This window comes from Cervus elaphus, chromosome 3 (assembly GCF_910594005.1).
Source record: "Cervus elaphus chromosome 3, mCerEla1.1, whole genome shotgun sequence".
NCBI classification, from domain to species: Eukaryota; Metazoa; Chordata; class Mammalia; order Artiodactyla; family Cervidae; genus Cervus; species Cervus elaphus.
Window position 1 is genome coordinate 10,488,030 of NC_057817.1, and position 23,093 is coordinate 10,511,122.

Genomic DNA, 23,093 nt, shown 5'->3' on the forward strand with positions numbered 1-23,093 from the left:
TGTAATAACCTATATTGGTAGTCACTGAGTCCTGTCCGACTCTTTTCGACCCCATGGACTGCAGCCCACTAGGCTCTTCTGTCCATGGGATTCTCCAGGCAAGAATACTGGAGTGGGTAGCCATTCGCTTCTCCAGGGGATCTTCCCGACCCACAGACTGAACCTGGGCCTCCTGCCTTGCAGGCGGATTCTTTACCACCTGAGCCCCCAGGGAAGCCTGTATGAGAAAAGACTCTAGAAGAGTGGATATGTGTCTATGTGTCACTTTGCTCTACAGCAGAAACTAACACAACATTGGAAATCAACTACACTCAGATAAAAATTTTAAAATTAAAAACAGCCAAGTTGTGCAAGCACAGACTGAGGAAAAATGGCTTCAACAAGACTGAATGGGAAATTTTTTAAGTAGACAAGAGAGGAATTGTGCACTCCAGTAGATGGGACCACTATGCAAAGGTACAGAAATGTCAGTGCCTCCAAGGAATGGAGAAGGGGCTGCTCCCGGAAGGTCGGGAGTGGAGACAAATGTGGGCTAGAGGGGACACAGGCCCAGGGCTGGGCTGCTTGAATCTGCAGGGCCAGAGGCACAGGAGGCCTTTCCCACTTTCCCTCTGGAATTCTCACCTCTCTCTGTTTGCTTCTTGAGCCTCTGCCTGTTAATTCTGTTACCTTCAGAAGCATCTGCTTTCTCCTCAGGAGGTTCTTTAAATCAGCAATTTTTAAAAGTAAACTTTTTTTTTTTTTACTACATAATACATGTGTGAGGTAATATCCAAAAACTGTAAAGGCAATGTGTGACAAATCAAGTTCCCTTTGACTTACCATGGCCAGCCACAAAGTTCTGCCTTCTGCTCACAGGGACTACCTCTGGTAACAGCTTCCTGCATCTCCTTCCAGAACATCTCTGCAGAGATGAGTGTATGCACATGTATATACACAAACGGGCTTCCCTAGTGGCTCAGATGGTAAAGAATCCGCCTGCAATGCAGGAGACCCAGGTTCGATCCCTGGGTCTGGAAGACCCTCTAGAGAAGGGAATGGCTACCCACTCCAGTATTCCTGCCTGGAGAATTCCATGAACAGAGGAACCTGACGGGCTACAGTCCATGGGGTTGCAAAAAGTCAGACATGACTGAGTGACTCAGCACACATACACAAATGCGTGTGTGTGTGTGTGTGTGTGTGTATAAACTAATACTAAAGAATAAACTACTACTGCATCTTGCTTTCTTGGCTTTAAAATAGATTTTGGAGATTTTTCCACTTTTATTTATTCTTTTATTCATTCATTTGACAAGTCTTTATGGAGTACCTACCATAGGCAGTGTGGTCACTGATCACTCTTTGTTTCACGCTTTTTTTGTTACCCCAACACTATTCTAACAATTTTATACATACAGGACTGTATGAAATGAATCTCTTCAAGGATTACAGGCTCTATCCAGAAGCAAAATGTCCTGGAGGAAAATGTAACTGATTGAAGTTTCAGAGTCTTGCTCTGAAATTGCTCACTCTTTAAGGGATATACCAGAAGAGAAAGAAATTGCCAAACAAAAGAATAGGGAGTATGAGATCCAAATAACCTGGTAGTATAGTAACTCATTAACCTCTAATTAGTCAAAACTTGGCCTTAATTTAGAGGCTATTTTTTTCCCCAAATGTACAGAAATTTTGCCCCTGCTTGTCTTATATCAACACTCAACTTTTCCTGTCTAGAAAAACTGCCTTGAGATTGTGCAAAGGCTTTCACCTCTATTTTCTACGATGCCTTAAATACAACAGATGTTTAAAAAGATCTGTTGAATATGTGTTAGTTAGTGCACCTTGTGTGGTTTTAGATTAGCAATATGTTGCAATGTCTATGGAACAAAACAAAGGCTTTAGTTAGCCTAAATATGCATTAGCTTTTCAAAAAGCTAATGATGAATAGTTTCAAAATGTCATATTACTATAAAACTATATTTATGGATTACTAACAATTGGATTTGTACTGAGTCTTTATCAATTATTATGGCTAAAATTAATTCTATCTTTTGCTATTCTATTTTTCATTTTCCTTTTAAAATACCCAAAAGGCACTGTAACCCTCTAAATCTGTTATTCATTAACAGCATGCATGTTGAGGTAAGGACATTTCTAAAGCCCCAAATTGCTGACTTTAAGAGGTTTTAGTCTCTTTGATTTTTTTCAAGTTTGCAGTGGTGGGAGGAAAGAGTTGAATAATTTAAGCACTGCTCTACATGTGATAAGATGAAACTAGGACAATTTTAATAGCCTGAAAAAGATTTGTCAAAACAACCACTTTGGTTTCATTCTCCAAACTCTCTTTAGAAGGTCTGATTGATTGAATTGTCACAATATAGTATCACTTTCCAGCATGGATTTAGTCTTGCCTCAGGTTCCTCCCTAACCTGTGGATCAGCAGCTTCTAAGCATTTTGACCACAATCTATAGTAATAAATATATTTTACATTGTGAAATTATGCATGCAAGTATATAGCTTTTTTCTGAATAATAGTTTACTATGCATATAACATACCTCAAAAAGAATTCTAATACAATATACTACTCATCAAGCATCACAGTTTCTGCTTTTGCAATTTACACAAATTAGCTGAATTTTAATATTTTAGGGAATGCTTAGAAACAATATATACAACAGATTGTAATATTATGGATCATCCTTAACTTTTGAAAGTTTGACATATCATCTCAAAGGAAAACTAATATTTATAATTTTCATTTTCCCACAGAATTAATTCATAACCCCTTTTAAAATTAATTTTTTAAAAAGAAGCTACCCGGTAAGGCTTTATCAATGGCAAATTGGAATGCAAACACCTGCAGGCTTTGATGAAATAAAAATAAACAGCTTATACGACCAGCACCTCATAAAACCAAAACCTCCTTTTGAAGTACAAAGTTCAATTCTTCTTGCCTTCTTAGTAAATGTTAACCCGAACTCTCCCCATCTAGAAACTGTTTTGGTTTGTTAATGTCACATAGTTTCTTAAGATGACACTTAGTTGATCTAGATGTTTTATACTCTCCTATTTTTTGTTCTTAATCTAACCTGTCCCCTGTCCTTCTGCTCTGGTCATTTAAAATATTGCTAGTTGTAACTTGTAACTCTGCAGTTTGAAAAATAATGCTATAGATCAGTGCCTCTCAGATTTTAATCACTTAGGGATCTTGTTAAAAGTGCAGATTCTAATTGGGTAGGTTGGTCTGAGATCCTGCATTTCTAACAAACTCACAGATGCTGAGTTTGTAGGGCACACTTTGGAGAAGAAAGCCTGAACTTTTTTGATTCTTGAGGCCCAACTTCTGATTTATTCTGCTGAGGCAAGGATCTTAGAATCTGATTAAGTCCTTCTTTTGTTACTGTACAATTTTACTGAGATCAACAATTTAATCTATAATTTCAGGCTGTAGTATTAATAAGTGCAGGCTGAAGGGAAAGATGGGGTCAGCAAAGGCCATTGACTATTTTAGGTCAGGTGTTTAGGCAACACCTAACTGGATCAGTGACAGTTGACAAAGACTTGACTGAGGGGAGAAAACTATGCAATCTGGAGGATGGACAGTCCAGGCAGAGAGAACAAAAAGGACAGGTCCTGAGGTGGGAAAATAATGGATGTTGTTGTAGGGTACAGTGTAAGGGCAGATCTGACTTCAGGCGAGTAAGAGAAGAAAGAGATCAGGTCACTAGCTAAGCAGCCCTGATCAAACAGGACCTGGTAAGCTGAGTTAAAGTCAGATTTTATTCTAAGGGTGATGGGAAATACTGCCGAGTTTTGAGCAGGGAAATGACATGAAATTTCAGTTTTAAATGATCTGTGGATACGTGGCAAATACACTATAGAAGAATTACAGAAGTATGGAGACTGGTTATGACATCATAGAAGCAGATCATGTTGACTTCTTTCTACAGATAGAATTGTGTCCATCTATTTTCTAGAACAGCTAGAGTTTCCACTTCCCAAGTCTCTTAAATTCTTGCCCTGTTTTCCATTTTAGAAACTTACCTATTCTAGCCTGAATGACTTCCTTAATCATTAAGGTTGAACATAAATTCCGAAATATATATCTGATGATTATACTGTTAGATTAAAATCCTTCATTGTTTTCTAGTTTGCTTCAGGATAAAGTTCAATCTTAGCATAACCTAACACACTATGGAATCTCGTCTCTGACTCCTTTTAAAGTAGGTTCAGATACATAAAAACAAAAGGAGCATATAAAAATTTCATTCTCTCCTGTAGTAGCTCCTCTGCTCCCGTTTCTGTCTTGAAAACACCTACTTATTCTTCATAAATTAGTTCAGATGTCACCTCCTCCGACTTGGATGCCCATTCTCAGAGGATCTAGGTGCTTATTCCTCTGTAGCAGTTGGCTCCCAGTCCCTTGCTTTAGCCTTCATCCTATTTTATAATTATTTGTACTTTGGGACTGTGAGCCCCTCAAGGTCAACAACCATATTCCAGTCATTTTACGTCCTCAAAACATAGTACTGGTCCTGGCACACAAGCAGGCTCTTAGCAAATATTTGCCAAATGAATAAGTAAATGATACACAACTGAAAAAGAGCCACCCTTAATAAATAACAAGAGGGCTTGCCTGGTGGCTCAGTGGTAAAGAATCCGCCTGCCACTGCAGTGGATGCCAGAGACATGGGTTCAATCCCTGGTCCTGGAAGATCTCACATGGAGCAGCTAAGCCTGTGTGCCCCAATTCCTGGAGCCTGTGCTCCTAAGCCTGGGGGCCACAACGACTGAAGCGCGTGAGCCATAGAGCCTGTTCTGCAGCGAGAGAAGCCACTGCAAGGAGAAGCCGCACACCACAACTAGAGGAGAGCCCACACAGCAATGAAGGCCCAGCACAGCCCCAAATAAAATAATCATAAAATTTAAGTAAAAGTAACATGAGATGCGAATGTATGAAACATCCATCACTCTAGCTCAGAAGAGGGGATCAGGTGAAAGGGAAGGCATGGTCCCTCCTCCGCCTGCACTGTGAAGCCCACTGGTATTGTCTAGGGTCCCAGGGTCCCATGGAACCTTGGGACCGCTTGTGTCTACAGGGTCCCCTGAACCCGTGTTTATGAGGCCAAGTAACCTGGAGGACCACAGAACCTTGTGTGTGTGTGTCTATCTGGCTCCTCAGAAGCCTCACTTCATTTTTCAAACTTTTAAGAACGTTTGTTTATTGAAGGCTGCCCCAGGCCTTCACCTCTGCTCTCGGGCTCCTCTTCTTGCAGAACATGGGCTCTAGACTGTGGGCTCGGTAGCCGTGGCGCCCCAGCTTAGCTTCTCGGCGGCATGTGGGATGTTCCCGGACCAAGGGTTGAACCAATGTCCTGTGCGTTGGTGGGAGGATTGTTAACCGCCTGACGAACCAATCACAGAACTTGAAGTGCCTTATGGACAGCCACCTCCATACTCAAGAAAAGGAATCCAGATTTACAACCAAATTATTTTAACTCTCAACCACAGTTTCACACACAAAAAAATCATCATTGGTAATTTGCAATGTTAGTAGCAATAAAGGAAGAGATCAATTGCTCCTGGCAGATTTTTATGTATATGTAACTCTCACCTAAGCACAGATGTTGGAAACCAGAAAATTCCAAAGAAAACTTGAGAGTTAAATATATAAGCCCTCCTTTACATTCTTGTAGGCCAAGTTGATTATTTTTCCCCCATGTTTTATTTTTTCTACACCCTAGTGCCTCATAGAGTGCCAGCACCTATGTGTACTAAGTGTGGGTACTTAGCTCATGTTGATTGAAAAGTGTTGGAAGGAGACTCTTACTTTGAAATTTTTTCCCAACTTTATTTTTATCTTTCAAACCCAGACAAATAACAAGGAAAAACATGCTCGTTATTTTTTAAACCACTAACAGTACGAGTGGTGCATGCGTGGGTGCTCAGTTGTGTCCAGCTCTTTGCAATCCCATGGACTGGAGCCCAAATCAGCTCCTTTGTCCACGGGATTTTCCAAGAATACTGCAGTCAGGTCCCATTTCCTTCTCCAGTCCTTCTCCAAAACTGATATTAGTTTCTAAACCACTAACATCATGATGGGTATAATATAATTATCACAATAAATGTACAAAGCCGTGTTCAAAAGGTAGAAAGTCAGAAAGAAATAGGCCTGTACCACAGGGAAGCAAGTCCCAAATTTCTTATTCTACTTGTATGGTCTACAGAGTTAAAAGTCTGAATACTAAGACACAGTATAGGCTATCAAGAAGTCAAGGGAGGGGAAAGAGTTATATTGAGAAAGTATGGGATACTTGGCCATTTTGTAAATAGTTGAATATCACCAATTTCATATGGTTCAACCTAACAGCAAAAAGGAAAATTGAGGGCAAGTATTTCTAAAATAAAAGATATGTACATGCCATGTTAATGCTTTGAAGGACTTCACAAAATGAAGATGGCCCTTCTGTATTAGAACCGTCAGGGGCTGAATAGCATATTGTTAAGATACGAGTTTCAAAGTCAGATTTCATTTAATTGAATTCTGTATATGCCACTTACTGTGTGGTCTTGTCTTCTGCCTTAGTTTCTTTGCCTGTAAAAGGGGAAAATAATTATACCTCATTGGTGTTTTGAGTAGATTAAATAAAATAAAAGTGTAATGAGCTTAGAAATGTGCTTTCATAGCAACCAATTTTTTACTACATGCCTGATGTTATTTCTATCAACCAGAAAGGAAACCATAATGTTAGCATTCATTTCTGTGAGAACAAATAAGAATTTGGAGTTCCTAAGTATCTTTGTGTATTTACTAGAGAAGATCAGGCTTTGGGGTCAAACATCTGGATTTGTCTTTGCTGGAATTTATTTAAGTATCATCTTTTTCAACTGAAAAATGAGCAAAAGATGTATCTAATTCATATGGTGGTTGTGAAAAGTAAATGAAATTATTTATGTAAAATCCTCAAAGGAAAACTCATGAAGCACTTAATCAATTTAGCTATTACTATTAATAATTAACTACATTGACCTGAATGTATCACTGACCTGCATGTATTATTACAGTTTCCTAAAATTAACCAATTCAAAAAAAAAGGTTAAAATGTAATTTATTTTACAAAGTTATCCTTGAATATTCTGTAATAGTCATTGGTTAATTTTTTAAAAAGTGAGCTAGAATTTTTAAAAATATAAATTCTGTGGATGCATTCAGTTTCATATAATTTGTATGCGTAAACAATGTTGTAATTTCAAAATGAGTACCACATAGAAACACTAAAAATACTGTTTAATATATCGTAAAAATTACAGTGTCTAGTTGTAGAGTTCTATATGACAAAACGTGAAAAAAAATACAATGAAACAAAAATTTTCTCAGGTCTCCCGGTAAACAAAGGCTTGCTGTTGTTGATGTTGCGTAGTCACTCAGTCAGGTTCAGCTTCGACTCTTTGCGACCCCATGGACTGTAGCCTGCCAGGCTCCTCTGTTCATGGGATTTCCCAGGCAAGAATGCTGGAGTAGTTGCTATTTCCTTCTCGAGGGAACCGTCCCAACCCAGGGATGGAACCCACATCTCCTGCATTTGCAGGAGGATTCTTTACCACTGAGCCCCCAGGGAAGCCCAGACAAAGTATATTTGGTTGTTTATTACAATAGAGGAGGCAAGGAGGCAACAACAGGACTGACAGAGCCTAGCGAGAGTGGTGCCATCCATCTGGAGGGACCTTCCTTAAATCTCCATTTAGCTCTGACTAGTGGTGCTGCCATTCATAAGCTTCAATTCTAAGGAAATGTTCTTCCAAACAGAATGTTCCTAAAAGTGATGTAATTTAAAAGGTGGGAAAGAAAAAGCAAGCATATTTGCTAAAATCAACTCAGAAGATTTGGAGACAAGCTGATAGAACATAAATGAGAAAAGATCAGCTCAGACTGAATCTTCAAGTTGTTGTGAGAGGCATTTGTTTAGAAAGACACTAATCAGAATACATCTGTGCAAAGAGAAAAAGAATGGACTGAAAGATGATACCATTGAGATGTATTTGATTAATGTAAAGGACAACACTAACGGTTATAGAAAAAGTACTTTTATAGAACTTGAAAAGATAGAATTGATACACAATTTCGTAAGACTTCATTGGCCAGGAATGTATTTTCCCCTGAGGCTCAAAAGCTTTAAAGCCACATAAAATATTTCATTGTTTTGTGATTCATGGTGCTAGGACATCTTACATCACACTCAATTAAAGAACAGGGCCTGTTTTCCCCACATCATCTTTGCACAGAGAAACAGGAACACAAAAGCCAGTGACAGAGTCAGGAGTAAAATCGTCACTTTTATATTAAACATTTCTGTTCATTTCTTGTTTTGTATCTCCACACCTTACTTTGAACTTGGTGCTTCCAATATGACTGTGTACTCATATATTTTTCAATATCTATCAGTCTGCAACAGTTTAGCTTTGGTTTGAACTAGACAGATGGTGCCTGAAGGTCCCTTCTACAGGCATTTGTTTTGACTTTCAAAGGAATGAGTCAGTATGACAGGGTGGTTAAAGTTCAGTATTTGGTTTCAGACAGGCCCAGTTTAAATGCAAGACCTGGCTTATTTACTTCAAGTCTTTAAGTCTCACTTTCCTTAACTGTAAAATAGATAGCTATAATAATTCTTACTGCACTTGATTATTGAGAGTATTAATCGCATATAAGACAACCAACAGAGTGCCTGGCACATGGTAAAAACTAAAGGCACAATAAATCATTTTTGAGCTCTTCATTAGATAATGTTTCAAAAATTGTAGGAATAGCATTTACTTATTAGGATGGGAAGTCAAGTCCTTCTTGATTCATGAGGTATCCTTAAGTTATAACAATCTCTTCTGCATTTGACACTAATTGCACACTTACGATACCTCTATTATTATTTTCCATGGCAGGGTAGAGATTATTGCCTCAAAGCATTAGATAAAAAGATCATAAGATAGACTTCTACTTCTGGCAAGAGGGAGGAGATATACTTTTCCCTACTTCTCTCACTAAGTATACTTAAACAGTCCACACATTCTCTGTAAAACAAACATAAAGAGACTCTGAAAGGTGGAGAAAAGAAGGCAGGCCAGCTAGGAATTTGGAACCTAAGGAAAGACATGGTGATAAATTCCCTGAGTTTTCTTTCTGCCTCATGCATCCTGGACTGGGGGCCTCCCTCGTGGCTTAGTGGTAAAGAATTTAAAAAAAGAATTTTAAAATTCTTTGATTAAAAAAGACCCATAGCTAAAAACGGAATTCTTAAAAAAATGTTTAAGTAACCCATAGAAAGACAGGAAAGAGAAAACAGAAATTGATGGTGAGTGATAATGCTTTCCTCCTAAGATCAGGAATAAGGAAAGGATGTCTGCTCTCACCACTGTTCTTCAACATAGCTCTAGAAGGTTCTAGCCAGTGCAGTATAGCAAGAAAAGGAAATAAAAGGCATACTGATCAGAAAGGCAGAGATAAAACTGTTTCTATTTGCAAATGACATAATTGTCTATAGGAAATCCTAGAGAATCTACAAAAAACTTAAAATCAGTGAGTTCATCAAGGTCACATAATACAAAGTAAGCATATTAAAGCTGATTCTGTTTCTATATACCAGCAATTAACATGTGGACACTAACATTAAAATATAATATTATGCTACAATAACCCTACAATCACTCCATGGCAAATAGAAGGGGAAAAAACAGAAACAGAAACAGACTTTATTTTCTTGGGCTCCAAAATCACTGTGGGTGGTGACTGCAGCCACAAAATTAAAAGATGCTCACTCCTTGGAAGAAAAGCTATGACAAACCTAGACAGCATATTAAGAAGCAGACAGCCCTTTGCCAACAAAGATCCGTCTAGTCAAAGCTATGGTTTTTCCAGGAGGCATATACAGATGTGAGTTCAACCATAAAGGGGGAGGCTGAGCACTGAAGAATCGATGCTTTTGAACTGTGGTGCTGGAGAAGACTTGAGAGTCCCTTAGACATCAAGGAAATCAAGCCAGTCAATCCTAAAGGAAACCAACCCTGAATATTCATTGGAAGGACTTATGCTGAAGCTGAAGCTCCAATACTTTGACCACCTGATACGAAGAGCTGACTCACTGAAAAAGACCCTAGTGCTGGGAAATATTGAGGGCAAGAAGAGAAAGGGGTGACAGAAGATGAGATGGCATCATTGACTCAATGGACATGAGTTTGAGCAAACTCTGGGAGATAGTGAAGGGCAGGGAAGCCTGGTGTGCTGCAGCCCATGGGGTCGCAAAGAATTGCATATGACTTAGCAACTGAACAACAACAATAACTCAAAAAAATGAAATACTTAGGTGTAAATATCACAAAACATGTTAGGTTTTCTATGAACACCAGTGAAAATAGGAATAAAGATCTAAATAAATGGAGAAATATACTGTTTTTGTGGGTTGGAAGAATCAACATGGTAAAGATGACAATACTCCCTGATTTGACATAACAAAGTTAATGTATGGAGAAGGAAATGGCAACCACTCCAGTATCCTTGCCTGGAAAAGCCCATGGACAGAGGAGCCTGGCGGGCTGCAGTCCGTGGGGCTAAATGACTGAGCATGTGTGCACGAGGCTGGAGGGAGATGGGTTGGTAGCAATAAAGTGGTAGAACTAAAAAAAAAAAACAAACAAAGTTAATGTAACTGTTATCCAAATTCCAGTAAGATTTTTGTAGATATAAACAAAATGACTCTAAAATGCATATAGAAAGACAAAGGAAGTAAAATAGTTAAGACAATTTTGGAAAAGATTGAAGTGAGAGGAATCAATATTTTCAATTTCAAGATTTATCATATAGCTTCTTTAATCAAGACAGTCTGGTATTGATGGAAAGTTAGATACATAGATCAGTGGGATGGATTAGAGAGCCCAGAAAAAGACCCACATAAATACGTACAACAGATTTTTGACAAAGGTACAAGTCTTATTCAATGGAAGAAAGGTAGCCTTTTAAAAAAATGGTGCTAGAGCAACTGGATATTCATTTAAAAAGAATTTCAACCTAATCTCAGATCTTACCCAAAAAGTTAAATCAAACTGGATCATGGACATAAATGTAAAATATTAGGCAAGAAACCAACATAATTCTGTAAAGCAATTATCCTTCAATTAAAAAATAAATAAAAATTTTAGACAAAAACATAAGAGAAAATCTTTGAGATCTAGAAACAAAGCATTCTTAGACTTGACACCAAAACCCTGATCTATCAAAGGAAAAACTGATGAACTTCATCAAAACTTTAAAACTTACTGTACAAAAGATCTTGTTAAGAGGATGGAAAGACAAAGACTAGTGTTTAAAAGACATAAAGAATTCTCAAAACTTAACAGTTAAAAAATATCCAGTTAGAAAATCAGCAAAAGACATAGCAACATTTCAATGAAAATAATAATAGTAAATAAGCACACGAAAAGATGTTTAACAAAATTAGCACCAGTAGGGAAATATGAATTAAGAATACAGTAATAAATTACTACAATATCTATCAGAAAGGCTGAAATAAAAAGTAGTAGTGAAAATCCTGGTGAGGACAGGGGAAAACTGGATCATTCCTACATTGCTGATAGAAATGTAGAATGGCACATTCTCTGGAAAATAGTTTAGCAATTTCTTTAAAAAATAAACATGCAACTACATAACGGCCCAATAATTGTGCTTTTGGGCATTTATCCCAGAGAAATAAAAACTTATGTTCTCACAAAACCTGTATACAAACGCTCATAGCAGCTTTATTTATAAGAGCCCAGAACTGAAAACCACCTAGATGTCCTTCAGTGGGTCAACAGTTATACGTTGCTGGTACACTCATCATGGAGTACTCTTCAGCAATAAAAACTTATGAACTCTTGATACGTGAACAATCTAGATAAATCTCCAGAGACGTATGAAGAGAGTAAATGTAAGCCATAAAAGTTTATATACTATACGATTCCATCTATATATCATTTTTGAGTTGATAAAATTGTAGTCCCGGGTGCTAAGTAGGGGGTAGGCATAGGAGGGAAGTGTGTGTAGCACAACACAGGGATTCTTTTTTTAATTTTTTTAATTGAAGGATAATTGCTTTTCGGAATTGTGTTAGTTTCTGTTAAGCATTAACATCAATCACCCATAGGTATACATATGTCCCTCCCCTCTTGAGCCTCCCTCCCACCTTCCTCCCCATCCCACCCCTCTAGGTTGTTACAGAGCCCCAGTTTGAGTTCCTTGAGTCAGTGGAAAATTTCCATTGGCTATTTTACATATGGTAATGTAAGTTTCCATGTTACTCAATTGAGGGATTCTTGTGTTGTTGTAATTGATCTGTATCTTAACTTTATTAATATCAGTATCCTGGTTGTGAAATGGTACTATAATTGTATAAAATATTACTATTGGGGAAAACTGGGTAAATGGTACATAGAATTTCTACGTTGTTTTTTAGAACTGCATGTGAATATGTAATTTTCTGAAAGTAAAAAATTTAATTAAAAAAAAAAAAGGATCAGAAGTCCTGGATTCTGGTCCTATGTGTAGGTGATTTTTAAGAAGACATTACTCAGCTTTAGTTTACTCATCTGTAAAATGGAAGAAATGATATCTGCACTATATCCTGAAGTGAGGTGAAGTAAAAGTCTCTCAGGTCTTTACAACCCCATGGACTATACAGTCCATGGAATTCTCCAGGCCAGAATACTGGAGTGGGTAGCCTTTCCCTTCTCCAGGGGGTCTTCCGAACCCAGGGATGGAACCCCAGTCTCCCACATTGCAGGTGGACTCTTTACCAGCTGAGCCACAGGGGAAGCCCTATATCCTGAAGTGGCAAATAAAGAGAAAAAAATTTTAAGAATTTTCACAGAGCTGCATACCTGGAATCAGCTTCTAGAACAGGAGGGATATTAGTAATTTTTTAAGTCATTGGTATCCAAAGTATCTTTTTTCTGGACCATAGGGACGGCAGGTTGGGCATTATGGAAAACTTTGAGGAGCGGAGTAGAAAGTGCTTCTTATAGAACTTTCTCCTAACCATTCCACCCCTGTTCCCTCCCCACTCAAGCTTGTTTTCATTTATTTTCCATATTAGAATTCTGAAGGATCTTGTAGAAGTGTTTCTTACTTAAGGCATTTCAAAAACAATTCTTCTAGTCCTAATCTTTCATTTTATGGACTAGAAGACTGGTAACCAGAGAGATTTGGAGGTTTAGTGACTTATTCAGGACATTAAGATGGATGGTGGTGGAGCTGAGAATAGAACGAGGACTGTGGACCCTTAGTCCAGCACTGCCCCCCCCCGCCCCCCAATCATGGTGTAAATAGCTTAAGCAGGTAATCAATTTGCTAAAGTAGTAACATTTATTGTTGTCTAGAGAGGTAACTTTATACAACTTTCTTTAAACAGACGGGTTGAATTCATAGACATGCTGGTAATGGTACTACTGGATATTGTTTCTAGGTGGGTGGAATTCAAGGAGTGTCAGACTTCAGCTAGTGTACATATTTGGAAAAAGCTTGTTGGTGCCACCTAGTGGTTCAAGAGATAGATATTACTAATACTTCAGAAGACATTTTATGTCCCCACTTTTGTTAATGCTATTTTAATTAATGTACTAAAAGTCATTGCCAGCTACCTCAGCCACTTTACCTCTATGATGTTTTAGGTGAAAACGCTTTTCTACATATAAAATAAGAGACATTTTTGGTTTAGCTATAAAGTTTATTTCTGCTAATTAAAAACTTTCTTCTTTACAGAGCAAATTATTTATTTTCAAACCCAGACTATTTGTTAATTAGAGCTAATTTTTAAGAATAGTGAATCTTTACTTAGTACAGATCCTTAGTATTTCCTGCAAAACTAACAGCCAGGTTTAAAAGTACTAACATTCTTTTTTTTTTTTTTTTTACAAAATCGGCAATTCAGACCTTTTACTAAATCAAATATTAATTACTCTGTGTAAAAAAAACTTATGACCATGTTAAAGACATAAGGATTGCAATTAGAATTAAGTGCACAATCTATTAGAAAGGTTTTAACTCTTTTAAGTTTTCTAATGTGCCTATATTTCTTTCAATGAAAACTTATACTTTAAGAGATATAATTCTTTCCTAACATCAAAGCAATTATTTGAGCAAACCAATCCCTTGCAACAACTACTGAAAACTTAAAATGCTTAATCACTTCTATATTCTCACCATATAACAATTTTCCTTCTTTTATGAAGGGTCATGGAAGGAGTGAATCATAAAATAATTTGTTTGCTAAAGGTGTTATTAACTTTAAAATTGCTGATCCTCTGGGCCGGCCCACTTACCAAAGCTATTTTCAGAACAATTATGACAATGATGACTAAATACGCAAGTACGCAAAAGATACTTGGTAGGCAAGTATACTTGGTAGACAAGTATAAGGGAAATTGTTAACCAGCCGGTGGAGGGAATCTGAATAAATTCAAGAAGAGCAGGATGCAAAAGCAGACATTGAGAAAAATGGAACCAGTGATAGAAAAAGAAGAGAAAAACAGTTAAGGAACTGAGGTGAGGTACCATAATGGGCAAAAGTGAAAAAGTCCTGAGAAAATGCTGAAAAAAGTTTAACTACAGGAGAACTTTAGAAAACTTAGTTACATGCTCACTTAAAAATTTCAACCTGTGCAAAGCTGAACAAAAATTTCAACCTGGACAATGTATGCTGTTGTTTCCGATTTATTTTAGTAATTGAATGTTTTTAACTATTGAGTGGAGGTACATTTTAACAACACCAATTTAAAAAGAGATTAAGAAAACATGTAAATGTAGCCCCTTTCCAAGGGCTTGGATCAGAGATGAAGTTTATGGGTAGTACTCATTAGTCATGTCAAGTAATTTTTGCAGTAAAGACAGTTCAGACTGAATGTTGAAGACATGCAGGAACAAAATAGATTTTGAAAGGAAAGTACATGAGGTCTTTTACGCAGACTTCCTGAAGTCACAGGAAATGGAATGGACATAGAGTCAGATACTGGTCAGATCCTGGCTTTGTTGCTTATGCCGTGAGCTCACGACTTCACTTTCTTCTTCTGTAAAGTGGGAATCATACAGCCTCTTATGGTTAAGAGGATTAAATCATACACACACACACACACACATTAAGGTGCTTATAATGTTTGGCATACAGTGGGTGATTAAGAAATGTTAATTTCTTTTTTCTTTGGGACTAAACATACCAGACAATATTTAGTAAAGCAGTCAGCAAAGCATTCTTTCCCATGGTCTTTTGGTTTCACTGGCAGCACAGACTTGAACTGGCAAAGAAGTCACGAGCTGTTTTTAATAAGTCTCACATAAAATTCTTAATGCCCTAAGAATCTACTATTACACATAATTATAACAAGTAGGTTTTGTGCCTAGGGATACATATTTTTAAATCTTCTAGTAATTACAAGATAGCGAAATTCACTTGTTCCCTTTTAACTTGAGGTCACAATTTTTTTACTTTAGAGCCCACATGAAACTTTTCAAAGAACAAGGGAATAATAAGTATGTAGGCTACAAAGAGTATTTCTACTTTTAGGAATGCGAGCGTGCTTAAGTTGCTTCAGTTGTGTCCAACTCTTTGCGACGCTATGGACTGTAGCCTGCCAGGCTCCTCTGTCCATGGGGATTCTCCAAGCAAGAATACTGGAGTGAGTTGACATGCCCTCCTCCAGGGGAGCTTCCCGACCCAGGGATCAAAGCAGAACCCGAGGCTCTTAAGTCTCTTGCATTGGCAGGTGGGTTTTTTTTTTTTACAACTAGTGCCACCTGGGAAGTCCCTTTTTAGGATTAGTATCAACCAAATGGAATTCCTTGGTGGCTCAGATGGTAAAGAATCTGCCTGCAAAGTGGCAGACTGAGAGTTCAATCAACCAAACGTGAAAAGCCAGTGGCATCCAAAGAGATTATGGTACTAAGATTTGAGAAAATACTCTTGCTCTTACTAACATTTCCAAAGATGTATAAATAAACACAGACTATAAACTTAAAGGATTCTATTTAAGACTCACTACCCCTTCGAATGTTATTACTGTTCAAAATCCAAAACATAAACATGCCATGACTGGTAAAATGTCACTACTGAGATGCGGTGTCTATAGGAGGGCTCCTCAACAATTTAAAACTCATACACGCTCATCACGTTAACAAGTTGTGCCTATAGGCATCCAGTCTTAACGCAGTAGTTTACTAATGAATGAAGCAAAAGGAAAAAGATGGTTGGCACATTGATAAAGGACAAGTTCAACCCTTTTTGAAAAAAGCTGGAAGTATAAAATTTAAATAAACTTTTTAAAACTTTGAGTACTAGTTATATGTAAGAAATAGTACCTAAGTACGACTACTTATATAGCTTTGTCATTTGAAATCTTGCTTAATATTTCTGTTATTAAGTCACTGAATATGTCTGTTTTCTCTGATTTAAAACATGAAAGTCCTTCACCATTGTTCTTTGCTTTCTCAGATTCATTGGACTGTCTCTTTATTTGCATCTAATATCATTCTGGTTGATTGGTCACTCAGTCGTTCATCTGTCCTCTCAGTGCAGGGTGTGTCTGACAACACGGGGAGGTGTGGTGTGCAGTGTTGTTCCTTGTGTACGCATTCTAGCCAGGGCTGCAGGAGACACACAGGAGTGCATTTCCTCAATCTGAGCACTTACTGAACTTGCCATCAGCGTGGTTAAGTTCGCCTCTTAGCCTCCTTGCTTCTATCTCAGGGCAAGAGGTATCTGTGCAAGTGAGGAGCGGGGCTTCAACGTCCCAGTCCCCAGATCCGGAAAGGGAAGATGCGGTGAGCTACACAGTGCGGCCCACGGGCGTGTGCTCAGAGGCTCTGAAGGCATGAGGACAGGGAGGGCCTTTCACACCTGCGATGTAAGCTGCCAGCACCCATCTCCCTTGCTCTTCACTTACACCTCCCTAACATCCCAGCCTATTTGCCCAAGGATTCTTTTGCCTGATTAGGAGAGACTGACCAAAAGACCAGTCCCAACTCTGTGATTCCACAGTGTTCACTACATCTTTCTTTTTATTAAATCTCATCAGTGACAAAATGCTTCACTAAACAGATATTACTATAATACTTTTGTTAAAATAATGAATCTCTTTTTTGTTATAATAATGAATATCTTCTTTTTGTTATAATAATACCTTTTTTTCCTCTATGTCACTGAGCTGGTTTTATCTCCTAGCATATCATACACATTGTTCTTTCGTGCTTAAAATAGCCTCTAGAATGGATTCAACTTGTACAACTGTAAAGGGAAGGAATGACTCATTTCAGGGCCTTAGACAAAAATGTGTTACTGACTTGTGGTCTGGTGGAAGGAACTGATGTACTCATGGTCAATTGTAACTACTGCGGCAGAGGCAGAAGGTGGTGCCATGAGAACCCAAAGGACACCAGGCTTCCTGAGAAGGGTGTATTTTAGCTGCGTTGAGACAGCTGCCTAGGAAACAAGGTACGCGGTGGGCAAAGGCCTGCAAAGTCCAAAGCCTGTTCTAAGAATGCAACTTTGTTTTCATGGATGGAGTGTAAAGAGGGTAAATCAAAGTAGGATCAAAGAATTAAACCTGGCACAGCGCTTGATGCCAGTCACATTGTTTCCTCTGCTGAATTAGGGAGGAGGCTGCCTCACGGGGACACACTATAGACACTTCTACCTTCCTGATGACAAAGAAACACACATTCATGATACAAATACAAGCATGGTGGGAAGAGATAATGAAGAAAGTTAAGGATTCGTTCGATTTCTTTCCCCTAGAAATCCTGTCAACGAGTTCATTTCTATATTGTTGTTCAGTTGCTAAGTCGTGGCAACTCTTTGCGACCCCATGAACTGCAGCACACCAGGCTTCCCTGTCCTTCACTATCTCTTGGAGTTTGCTCAACCTCATGTCCACTGAGTCAGTGGACATCCAACCATCTCAACCTCCTTCGTCCCCTTCTCCTTCTGCCCTCAATCTTGCCTAGCATTTTCCAATACATCTTTTCCTCAGTCTTTTCCAGTGAGTCAGCTCTTTGCATTAGGTGGCAAAAGTACTGGAGCTCCAACTTCAGCATCAGTCCTTCCAGTGAACACATGTATCACATTAGCTCCTTTAAAGCATGAGCCTGGGGACTTCTCTGGTAGTCCAGTGGCTAAGGTTCTGTGCTACCATGCAGGGGTCATGGGTTCAATCCCTGATCAGGGAACTAGATCCCACATACTGCAAGAAAAAATCCTGCATGCCATAACTAAGATTGAAGCACAGGTTATACCAGGCAGGAAGGTTACTACTAAGAGCCAAGAGAAAGTGATGCAAACGAAATGTGCTATTAAAATAGGGGGAAAGGGCTTGAGCAGAGATTGAAAGTGAATGTGAAAGCATTAGTTGCTCAGTTGTGTCTGACTCTGCAACCCCATGAGGCTGTTCTGTCCATGGAATTCTCCAGGCAAGATACTGGAGTGGGTGGCCATTCCCGTTGCCAGGGGATCTTCCCGACCCAGGGATTGAACCTGGGTTTCCTGCATTGCAGGCAGATTCTTTTTTTTGCAGGCAGATTCTTTACCGTCTGAGTCACCAGGAATCTTAAATTATTTAAAACAGAGTTTCTCTCAGTCTCTCTGTTGCCTTACAGAGATGCCTTATCTAAACCAGTCATGATTTGTGTAATCAATAATTTTCAGTAATAGTTGAAATAGAACTGGTATATTGCATGTGGCAGGCATTCAGTAAATATCTATTAAATGATAAATTAATGTTTTCTATTTAATAAGTTAGAGTAGAATCAGAGTTTCTTTGAAAATAATGTTCTCAGTTACTTGAATTCTAATACACTATCCAGAGTGGGAGAGAAGAGGAGGGGCAGTATCCTACTGAAGACTGAAAGGAAATTTCCGATGATCATCAGTGTGTTTTATCCAGGCCAGGGGCCACCAGCGAGGAATTCCCTGAATGTGAAAGTCACCCATTAAGTATGTCATGGTGGGAACAGTAAGATCCACTCCTTTAACAATCATCATCCCCAAATTTATCACTCTACAAATTACTTTCTCCATTTTCCATATCCCTTGCTGATGTGTATCCAAATGTATACATATTAGTTATATATGTATACTTTATTCATTATTTTGTTGTTGTTGTGCAGCCCCTAAATTATGTCAGACTCTTCTGCAACCCCATGGACTGGAGCCCATCAAGCTCCCCTGTCCATGAGATTTCCCAGGCAAAAATACTAGAGTGGGTTGCCATTTCCTTCTCCAGGGGATCTTCCAAACCCAGGGATCAAACTCACATTTCCTGTGTTTCCTGCACTGACAGATTCTTTATCACTGAACCACCAGAGAAGCCCCATTCATTATTTTAAATAATATTAATTTGGACATTTTAAACAAAATAGGTTTTCTATGGCAGATTCAGTTCAGTTATTCTTCTACTATATAAGGTAATCCAACAGGTTTATAACTCAGGCATTTAACAATGAATTGAGGCTAATTGCCTTTGAATAGGGTAGAGTTTCCTGGTTTCTTTAAGCTTCTCCAGTACACCCTTGGAAAACCAATCCATCCCCACCCAACAGCTGACCAAAGAATGACTCATGTTCTTCACATAAACACACCTTTTACTTTAGTTTATATACTGCCTACTACCTGGGATGCTTCTCACTCCATGAAAATTTTATTTTTAATAAGTTTAATTAAAAATATCATATTACAGAAAAATTTGAAAACAGAAGGAAAAATATTACTTTTACAGCTACTCCCTAAAATAAAATGTATTTTGGTCCACTTGTTCAAGACATTTTTTTTCCCAAGCCTTTTTTAGTTTTAAATTATAAAAGTAATAAAGATTTTGTTTCTAGTCATGACAGAGTAGCTTATATTGGGTGAAGCTTTCCTACAGCTAATAATTTTGAACTTAAAAAATTATTTATTTGGTTGAGTCAGGTCTTAATTTCCACATGTGGGAGCTAGTTCTGTGATCAGGGAATGGAACTCAGCCCCCTGCACTGGGAGCTTGGAGTCTTAGCCACTGGATCCCTAGGGAAGCCCCAATAATTATGGGCTTTGGACAAAATATATAAAAGAACTGGAATGACCAAAAGCAGTTACAAACTGGAGGGGACTTAGCCCTGGAGAAAAGGGAACTACTCTTGGTGACATCCACGTTTCAACAGATTGACCCCGAAGGACATTCCCCAATGAGTAGAGAGTAACTAGAAATTTAGCTGCAGCCTTATTGGCTTGAGGTATCTGAGGACAGCATTTGGGGCTGCCAGACCAGTTGGAAATTCAGGGGGAAAATTTTAGAAATTAAAGCCGTTAAGATGGGACTATCAAAATCGGTGCACAAACTTCTTACAAATTCTTGGATGACCTCTGAGTTGCACATAACATAGTCTCAAAAAAGTCCAGGAAAGCAACAGCTAGAAAATGCTGAGTAGAGTTTCGATTGTTGCCCCCTATAAGCAGACAGAGTTTGGAGTCCGAATCCTACTCTCTCAGTTTACATGGGCTACCATAATAAAGGGAAGGCAAAGGGAATGGCAAACCACCTCAGAATTCTTGCCTTGAGAACCCCATGGACAGTATGAAAAGGCAAAAAGACAGGACCCTTAAAGGTGAACTCCCCAGTCAGCAGGTGCCCAGTATGCTACTGGGTATCGGTGAAGAAATAACCCCAGGAAGAATGAAGAGACAGACCAAAGTAAGAACAACACCCAGTTGTGGATGTGACTGGTGATGGAAGTAAAGTCCGATGCTATAAAGAACAATACTGCATGGGAACCTGGTGTGTTAGATCCATGAATCAAGGCAAACTGGCAGTGGTCAGACAGGAGATGGCAAGAATGAACAACGACATTTTAGGAATCAGTGAATTAAAATGGACTGGAATGGGCTAATTTAACTCAGATGACCATTATATCATTTCATGCAAAGATGGGCTCAATTAAGGAAAGAAATGGTATGGACCTAACAGAAGCAGAAGCTATTAAGAAGAGGTGGCAAGAACACACAGAAAAACTATACAAAAAATATCTTCATGACCCAGATAACCACGATGGTGGAATCACTCACCTAGAGCCAGACATCCTGGAGTGTGAAGTCAAGTGGGCCTTAGGAAGCATCACTGCCAACAAAACTAGTGGAGGTAATGGAATTCCAAATTCTAAAATTCCACTTTAGGATTTCAAATCCTAAAAGCTGATGCTGTGAAAGTGCTGCATTTAATATGCCAGCAAATTTGGGAAACTCAGCAGTGGTCACAGGACTGGAAAAGGACAGTTTTCATTCCAATCCTGAAGAAAGGCAATGCCAAAGAATGTTCAAACTACTGTACAATTGCACTTATCTCACATCCTAGCAAAGTAATGCTCAAAATCTCCCAAACCAGGCTTTAACAGTACATGAACTGCGAAATTCCAGATGTTCAAGCTTGACTTAGAAAAGGCAGAGGAACCAGAGATCAAACTGCCAACATCTGCTGGATCATCAAAAAAGCAAGAGAGTTCTAGAAAAATATCTACTTTTGCTTTATTGACTATGCCAAAGCTTTTGACTGTGTGGATCACAAGAAACTGTGGAAAATTCTGAAAGAGATGGGAATACTAGACCACCTTAACTGCCCCCTGAGAAATATGTATGCAGGTCAAGAAACAACAGTTAGAACTGGACATGGAACAACAGACTGGTTCCGAATAGGGAAAGGAGTATGTCAAAGCTGTATATTGTCACCCTGCTTATTTAACTTATATGCAGAGTACATCATGAGAAATGCTGGGCTGGAGGAAGCACAAGCTGGAATCAAGATTGCTTGGAGAAATATCAATAACCTCAGATATGCAGATGACAGCACCCTTATGGCAGAAAGTGAAGAAGAACTAGAGAGCCTCTTGATGAAAGTGAAAGAGGAGAGTGAAAAAGTTGGCTTAAAGCACAACATTCAGAAAACTAAGATCATGGCAACTAGTCCCATCACTTCATGGCAGATAGGGAAACAGTGGAAACAGTGATAGACTATTTCTTTGGGCTCCAAAATCACTGCAGATGGTGACTGCAGCCATGAAATTAAAAGATGCTTGCTCCTTGGATTATGACCAACCTAGACAGCATATTAAAAAGCAGAGATATTACTTTGCCAACAAAGGTTCGTCTGGTCAAAGCTATGGATTTTCCAGTAGTCATGTATGCATGTGAGAGTTGGACTATAAAGAAAGCTGAGTGCTGAAGAATTGATGCCTTTGAACTGTGGTGTTGGAGAAGACTCTTGAGAGTCCCTTGGACTGCAAGGAGATCCAACCAGTCCATCCCAAAGGAAATCAGTCCTGAATATTCATTGGAAGGACTGATGCTGAAGCTGAAACTCCAATACTTTGGCCACCTGATGCAGAGAGCTGACTTATTGCAAAAGACCCTGATGCTGGGAAGGACTGAAGGTGGGAGGAGAAGGGGACGACAGAGGATGAGATGGTTGGATGGCATCACTGACTTGATGGACATGAGTTTGAGTAAGCTCCAGGATTTGGTGATGGACACGGAAGCTTGGCATGCTGCAGTCCATGGGGTCGCAAGAGTCAGACAAGATTGAGCGACTGAACTGAACTGACCATAATAAAATGTCACAGGCTGGGTGTCTTATAAACAATAGAAATTTATTTCTCACAGTTGTAGAGGCTGGTAGTCTAAGATCAGTGTTCCTGCACAGTTGAGTGAGGGTCGTCTTCCAGGTCATAGGCTTGCTATATCCTCACCTGGCAGAAAGAGGCAGGGAGCTCTGTGGGATCTCTTTTATAAAAGTACCTACCCTATTCATGAGAACTTTACCCTCATGACCTAATCATCTCCCCCAAGGACCTAATCCCTCACTGGGTATTAGGATTTCAACATGTGAATTTGAAGGTGACACATTCAGACCATAGCTCCTACCAAGTCTGAGGGGCTTGGTAAACACTTCAAGTTTGTAATCAAAACTCGATGCCACACCTTTGAACTAAAGACTATTTCCTAGAATTGAAGATTCGCTCTAAGACTAAGAGTAAAATTGAAATAGTTATCTTAATAGTAAATTATTTCAAACTTCTTCACT

At 38.8% G+C, this 23,093-nt stretch overlaps 1 long non-coding RNA gene across 1 annotated transcript; it reads left to right on the forward strand.

Annotated features, from left to right (window-relative positions):
* The first annotated feature begins 9,794 nt into the window (after positions 1 to 9,794).
* Positions 9,795 to 22,246, forward strand: LOC122679526. Its single transcript, XR_006336430.1, has 3 exons — positions 9,795 to 9,910; positions 10,753 to 10,755; positions 22,208 to 22,246. It is a non-coding gene; the product is annotated as an uncharacterized LOC122679526 (long non-coding RNA).
* Positions 22,247 to 23,093: the final 847 nt, after the last annotated feature.